General features: G+C 45.9%; 1 pseudogene; it reads left to right on the forward strand.

Moving 5' to 3' along the window:
- The first annotated feature begins 3,421 nt into the window (after positions 1-3,421).
- LOC148120272 (serpin B6 pseudogene) lies at positions 3,422-4,743 on the forward strand (annotated as a pseudogene).
- The last annotated feature ends 3,323 nt before the right edge of the window (positions 4,744-8,066 follow it).

Below are 8,066 nucleotides of genomic sequence, written 5' to 3' on the forward strand. Positions count from 1 at the left end.
GTCCTGGGTGTCCGTTACGTATATTCAAGGCATTGTCATAAAGGACTTGGAGAGAACTGGTCGGGGGTGGGAGGTGGGGTCTGTGTGTATGTAGTTCTGTTTATGTGGAGGCAGAAGCAGGAGGATTGTTTCTGCCAAGCAGTCAAGGCCAGCCAAGGCAAAATAGTTAGACACAGAAGGGAGGAGGAAGGAGGGGAGGAGAAAAGAGAAGGGATGAGGGGAGGAGAGGAGGAGGGAAGATGGGGAGGGTGGGAGGAGGAGAGCATGGATGAACAGACACTCTAAGGATGGACAGGCTTTGAAATGAACGGTTCTCGTGGAGCTAAAGAATGGGAGAGGAAAGAAGAAGATAACAAGAAAGACAATTTCAAATAATTATGTTTTTAAAATCTAAAGCCAGGTGACAAGCAACAGAGACTGACTTAGGCAAGGAAGGCCCGAGATGCAGCTCGGGTAGCAAGAGGTCAGGCTGTGGAGCGGTTATTCCAGGCAAACAGAACTTAGGAAAGGATGCTCCTGCGTTGTACAGTGCACTCACAAATGCTGCAGCCTATGCAGCTGGCTCCCCTTGAAGCTGGAGATGCTCAGGTGATCAGGTGGGACTTCGTGGGCCACCCTGAAGAATTTATGTGGATTCTGCATTCAGCGGATGGAGCGGTTAGAGATCCAAGCCGCATGCTCTGAGAGATGGCACGCTGGGAACGGATGGATAGAAGAATGGACGCCGGGCCACTCATGAAGTCTGAACTCTGAGCTTCAGTGAAAGAGGGTGAGGGCTAGGACCGCGATGCAGGCTTTGAGGATGGAGAGCAGGGGATTCATTCAGGTTTTCTTTCAGAAGATAGTGCTGTTCAGACTGGCGGTTTCTAGTCTCTTGATATGAACTTGGTCTAGCTTTGTATAGACCAGTGGTTCTCAACCTTCTTGAAACTTTGACCATTTAATGCAGTTCCTCGTGTTGTGGTGACCCCACATCATCGTTACTTCATAACCATAATTTTGCTACTGTTAGAGATTGTAATGTAAATATCTATGTTTTCTAATGGTCTCAAGTGACCCTGTGCAAAGGTCATTCAGCCCCCAAAGGGGTCATGACCTATAGGCGGAGAACCACTGTTATAAACTCTCTAAGTCCCCCCCCCCCCCAGCATTGTATAGAATAACAACTGCTATCTATTTTAGGGGCTACTGTTAAATATTATAAGATAAACCTACTGGAAGAATTTGGTAATTGTGAGTGTGCTGTGTAAATACTGTTTTCCCTTGGATGTCAAAAGCGGAGGCTGTTCAAGTCCCTTGTATCAAAGGCAGAATTTGCATGAAACTTCTTACACACATCCTGCAATATACTTTAACTTGTCTCTACCTTGCCCACACTACAAAATACAATGTGAGCGCTATGTAAATACTTGCTAGCTATACTGTGCAAGCAGGAACAGAAAAGCCTGGAGCTGGGGCTGGAGCTGAGGGGTAGAGTGATTGTGGAGCCTGGGTAAGGACCCAGGTTCTACCTGTAGCACTGGGTAACCAATGGGCTGCACATGATTAGTTCTTGGGTGTTTCTCTGCCGCCCACTTTGGAAACGCAGTTGGCTGCACACGAAAACCGAGGGTCTAGTAGCCTACTACATAATGGGGTGGCCCTGCTGTGTAAGCCGTTTCCACAAATTCAGAGGGCTCCCGTAGGGTAAATATCACCCCAGCTGGAGTTTGGGGCTCCTTCCGTCTCCAGTGTCATAGGGGTAGTATTGACCACTTCGGAGAAAGTTGTCTAGACCTGTCTTCTTAATGAGCAGATAGAATGCATCACGGTGTGTCAATCAAAGCAGAGCAGGGAGGTGGACTTGGCCAGGGGACAGACTGAATGAATAATGATGGGTTAATTGGCAAACACACTGCTGTAGTAAGTGCCCCAAAGAATGAAGGAATCGAGTATTTCCCGGTCTATCTCTGTTGCACTGGTTATGCTGAAGGGACTTCACAATGCCAAGATTCTCCAGGGCCTGGATTCCTCGTTTGTCAATCAGCCCTTTCCAGGCGCTTTCTCTATTAAGCACTAGGGGAAAGGTTGGGAAGTGCCAGATGGTCAGGTGTTTAGTAATCACTGTGTTTCCTAATTGGGAAATGGCAACAGCCTTTCAGAAAATCATTCCCTCCTTGTGCACTTCAAGAACCAGGAGTTGAGGGAGCATCCGTGTTAGTCGAAGTTGTTGTGACATAATATACACAGTATAAAATAGAAGCCTGAATGGAGACATCATGCCAACTGGCTTAGCAATTGTCGGGTTGCCTTCTAGCAGTGGATGCTGAATGACATTCAATGTATGTTTTGCAACTAGTATAGAGAACATGATCTGAAATACTCCTACACCCATGTTTGGGCCCAGGGCATATAGAACATATAGAAAAGGGACAGGTGCTTTGTTGTTGTTGTTGTTTGCTTGTTTTTATTTTTTAGATAGGTCTTGCTAAGTAGCCCAGGCTAGCATTGAACTCACAATCTTTGGTTTTTTACCTTATTTCTCATTATTATTATTTGTACACGGATTATGTGTGTGGATGGGCTTGAGTGTCTTAGTGCACATGTCGAGGTCAGAGGACATCTTTGCCAAGGCTTTTCTCCCCTTCCACCACATACATAGATTCTAGGGATAAAACTTAGGTCACTAGGGTTCATCAGACTTGGGCAGCAAGTATCTTTACCCGCTAATCTATCTCACTTGACCCACAATTCTTCTTCAGTCCTCGCCAATTCTGCTGTTACAGACATGAGCCCCTGTGTCTGGCTGTGGAGGGGGTCATGTAGTGAATAATTCTCCTCTGAGTTATATCCCCTCTGGAGGTTCATATGAAGGACCAGATAAGAAGGATAGAAAATTCTGCGTGATTAGGAATGTTTTGTAGATCTAAAGACCCCATTGTACAGTTCTGTTGGGAAAGCCTAGTCGGTGACAGCGACAACGACCACTGGCATTGATTGTCTTTGAGCTCCATCTTTGCTTGGTTTCACTGTCCCACGTGCCAGCTCTCTCTACCCTCAGGCACTGGCCCGTGAAGGTAGCTAACTCTGCTGATGCTCAAGCTTGCTTTCTTAGGGGAAAAAAATAAGCATTGCCCCTCCTGAAGATGTGTTCAAAAATAATAAAATACTGTCTCTGAAAAGTAGACAGAAACGTTAGCACATGCCGATGGAGTTTTGGTGCAGTTCAAGGACCACTGAATATTTGCATCAGCACCGAACATGCAGACTCTGGGTAGTCTTTGGGAGCCTTTTTTTGTTCTAATATGTATTTTTAGCATGTGACAAATAGCAACCTTCCATATAAAACAGATGTGAGCCTTGCACAGAATCAACAGACTTGGCCTTGTGAAGCAACATGGAAATAGTGAGAGAGTATTGCAGCTAAAAGTTGTTCCCCGCAATGCTAACAAATCAAGTGAGAAGAATGCTCTTTGCAAGCAAAAATATTGATTCATTAAGAAATGTGTTGATATTTGCTGTGCTTGCTACTGGCTGGAGAGCCCAGTGTCCCCAGATTGCCATCATGGATCCTCTCCTGGAAGCAAATGGCACCATTGCTGTAAGCCTTTTGACAACACAGAGTAAAGGAAAATTGAAAATGTGTTTTCTCCTGTGAGTATCTTTGGCCCCGGCCATGGTTTTTGTTGGGACAAAGAGAATCATTGCAAGCCAGAAGATTCAGGAAGTTTCTCTGAATAAATGTAGTGCAATGGAGATGGAGTTGTCCACCAAGGCTTCCAGTCTCTTTTCAGTACTTACTTGTTCGAAATAGCCAAAGTGTCTTCGAGTCTTTTAAATGTTCCTGCCTCAAGTTCTACCAAGCAGAGATGTGAGAGCTGGACTTTACAGGTGCTACAGATCTGTTCTGAAACCACATCAACACTCAGAGAGCCAAACAAACAACTCCGAAGACAAGATCCAAGAATTGCTGTCTTCAAGGACAGTGAGTCCAGATACTCTGCCATCTACTTCAACGGAAACTGGGAGAAGCCATTTAAGAAAGAGAACACTCAGGAGCTGCCTTTCGAAGCCACAAAGAATGAGGAGAAACTTGTGCAGAGGAGGTTTAAGAAGTCTACCTTTAAGACATCCCATGAGAGAAGTATTACCCAAGGTTCTGTAGCTTCCCTATGTTGGCCCTGAGCTGAACGAGAACATCATGCCTCCAGATGAACATGTTGATCTGAAGATGGCCAGAAAGGAAATAACTTAAGAGAAATTCATAGAGTGGACGAGGCTGGTCAAGACGCAGGAAGAAGAGGTGGACGTTCTCCTCCTGCAGTTTAAACTGGAGGGGAATTAAGACATGAAGGGGGCCCTGTGCATGCTGCGCACGTGATGCCTTTGGGCAGGGCAGGGCAGGGCAGGGCAGGGCAGGGCAGGGCAGGGCAGGGCAGGGCAGGGCAGGGCAGGGCAGGGCAGGGCAGGGCAGGGCAGGGCAGATTTTGGGGACTGTTGTCCACCAAGGCTTGTTTCTGTCCATAGTCATGCCTAAGTCCTCTGTGAAGGTCAGCGAGGAGGGCACAGAGGCTGCCACCGCTACAGCTGCCATCATGGCAATGAGGTGCACTCAATCCACTCCTCCTTCCGGGACGAGCATCCTTCCATCCCTTCCTTCAGCACGTGAAGACCGATAGGAGTCTGTTCTCTGGCCAGTTCTCCCCTCCTTGAGGAAACAGTGATGCTGTGTCAGCCTTTTCCCCATTCTCTACGGCTTGCCTGTGACCCAAGCGACCTGATCCGTAAGTGCGACGAGAGTCTTGAAACTAAGTGTTTCATGGCTGCTCCCCAAAAGAAACATATCAAAGCAGACTTGTTCATGAGTTATTATCACTTGCTCCCATACAAATATTTTCTGTTTAAACTCAAAGCAACATTCTAAGGAGAGAAATGTCTTTTTTTTCATGTCCCATTTAACAATACAATAACTTTGTTTTCAAAATCTCATTTTATTCCAGCTGGATGATATACGATCTCATTGTACAAAGCCTTATTATCGGAACATATAGCTCTGTGTTTCTGTAGAGAATGTGAGACATAACCTCTGTCTATTTAGACTACATGCTGCTCAGCAGAAACCTCATCTTGAGGAAGAGTATCTAGAAATTATTTCAACAAAGCTATCAACAGCTCATATGTTAAAACATTTGTAGCTTTTGACAGATATGTCATTTGCATTCTTCCATGAGAATACTAAACATCATTGTTAATTAGCAGTCAGTCCAACTGTGTGTTTGATAAAGAAACTGGGAAACGTAGAATTAGTGTGTAAAATTGCAAATGTGTTTTTGGAAAAGAGTGTGTTTGAGATTGGACAGGTGACTCTCAGAAAATCACATAATGTGTAATTCCATCCAGACACTTGCCTGAGACTCTCTGGGTATCAGCAGTGCAAACACTTCTGGTATAAGATCTTCAGCAGCTGGGTCCTGCAGATGTTCTCCGTCTGAAATGCCCTCCTAGCAGAGACTAGCCTAGGAAGATTCTGTGACCACAGTGTCACAGACTAGGGTGGCTCAGGCCAAGGTGGGTCTGAGTATGAATCCCTTTGTAATAAAAAGACAGCCCGAGTCAGTGGGGAAATCACGTTAATTGGAAGAACAAGGATTCCCATGGGACCTATTAGAAAGGATTTGGGCTTCATATTTAGACACAGTCACTGATGGGCACCAAAGCCCCCACCAGCCCCCTAGTTATAATCACCAGGAAGATGACATGCGTTCTTCAAAATAGGACCAGGAGGCTGATGAGGGAGCTCAATGGCTGAACATTTGCTGAACCTGTGGGAAACCCTGGGTTCCATTCCTAGCACCACAAACACAAAACAAAAATCTAACCAGGACTGGGGAAGGTAGAGGCAGAGCCAGCAACGGGGGCTGGGAGGCTACTGACTGGACTCAGGCCCCGCGAAGCAGGCCGGGAAGCAGGAAGTCAATTCTGAAAGGTACTGGGGGTCTGGTAAGTTCCGGGAGGTTCGGTCACTAGCTATAGCACATTCAGCTGCTCCACCCAGCCCAGGAGCCACGGCAAGGCTCACAGTCACGTGCCGGCTCCTCGCTTAACCACAGACAACGGGAACAGGAGAAATCTGCGCGATGAAAAGGGCCAGCCCTGGTTTCGAACAAAGGGCTTTTTAACAAAACCAGGAACTGGGTGAATCACCGCCCTTTCAGCTTTTCTTCCCCTGTGTAAATTTAAGCCTCCTGTTTGTACGGGCCAGTCTCATCACTGGTCTCTATTTGTCCAAACCAACTCAGGTTCCGTAAAATACCAAACTAATTTCTGTCAATAGTGAACATCTTCTTTCAGGTTTCCACATTAGACGTATGTATGTTGCCGGTGGCAGCAACGAGAGGTTGGTCAGCCACGGGAAGTCTCGTGATTGCTCAGGACACTCCCGGGTGATTTTTCTTTGCAGCTTCTCCATGATAAGATTGAAGTTTTGCATGGAAAACTTTGTGGGTGCGGTTATGGTATAGAAGAAAACTCTACAGTGATTAAATGTTTTAACTGAAGTGTTTTGACCATAGAGTCTGAGGAAGGGTGACAGATGTTGACTGGCTAGATTACGACAGGATTGTCGCTCCTGAAAACATCCAGTAATTTAATTTATTAATCAATTTTTTCCCAAATCCTCACTGACAGTGATATGGGTTGAACAGATGGTATTTACTATATTGTCAATACATGACATTAATTTAACCAGCAGTTGATGCTATATTTAAAGCATATTTGCCCTGTATTAGTCGATATGGTAGACCTGGTGGAAGAAAGTGAAATTCTAGGTTTTACTATAGTAGAGATGGAAGAAAGATGACTAAGCCTCCTTATTTGGAGTCCAGGAAGTGGTTGAGGACTGAGATCCAAAAAGCTAACTTTGATGTTGCCTGTGGTGACCCGCCTTGATGTGGCTTCCTCCAGTGCAACTCGAACCACCAATTGGGACATCTGAGGTGGTGGGAGAGTTTGAGGAACATGATTAGTCAGAACTTGTCACCTGAAATTTCAGACTATGAGCTCACCATTCCCAGGGCGAGCGACGGGCCTTCCGCTGGCTGTGTTTGTCGGATCCGGAGAACACGAAGAGTCGGTGCAGACCATGAATGACTTGCAGCAGCCACCTTCTTAGGCTTCTTTCTGAGCTGTGAAATCTCTTTGCTTGGTGTCTAATTCTTCACCTCGTCCAGACAGCAATTCTGTTCTTCCTCCTCCTTGAGTGCATCCTGGAAAAGCCAGCCGAGGGGCCAATGTGCGTCAGTCCCATCTGAGGTTTTAACTCCTGGTGTCAATGGGGCTCAGAGAATCTATTTGGAAAATGCATGACTTTTCATAAACCTTTGAAACTAGGAGCTTATCATTTCTAGGATGGGACCCAAGACTGTATACATAATGAGTATTTGCTGGTAGGGATTGTTTCTGTCTGAAGGCGATTGTTGAAGAGACTGTTTCTGCTCGCCTAAACAGTTCCTTTAAAAGGAATGTGATAACTCTGGGCGAAAGAGGAAAACAGTATTTTGGTGATTTCATTAGCTCTCAATTCATGAAGCAGGAAGGCTGACATGGGGTGCAGAGGATTGGTTTCTCTGAGGCCTCTCACCTTGGCAGTCAGGTACCCCCTTTTTAGTAGTCATCCCTTCCATCCACATGCACCCCTGTTCTCCTTTGTGTCCACATTTTCTCTTTATATGGACTCCAGTATGGTTAGATCAGAGCGCACTCCACCATCTCATTGGAGTAGACTCAATGGTTTCAACGTCAGGTCTTCTAACACAGTCACATTCTGTGGAAATGGAGCTCAGGACGTTAGCATATGAATTCAGGGAAAACATGATATTATATCCCTCTCATAACATTGTATAATGCTGTGGCTGTCAACCTAGGGACCACACCCGGAGACCTGCTGTTCTCCACTTGCCAGACTCGATGGGAAAATATCTTCTGAGCATGCGCGTTTCAGTCTCCCAGTCTGAATCTTGATTCTTCTTAGCTGTCCACACTTTCCCCAAAGGTCCCTTGTACTTCTCCGCTGGATCGATGATTCTTTC

The sequence above is a fragment of the Myodes glareolus genome, chromosome 12, assembly GCF_982192425.1.
Source record: "Myodes glareolus chromosome 12, mMyoGla1.1, whole genome shotgun sequence".
Taxonomy (NCBI): Eukaryota; Metazoa; Chordata; class Mammalia; order Rodentia; family Cricetidae; genus Myodes; species Myodes glareolus.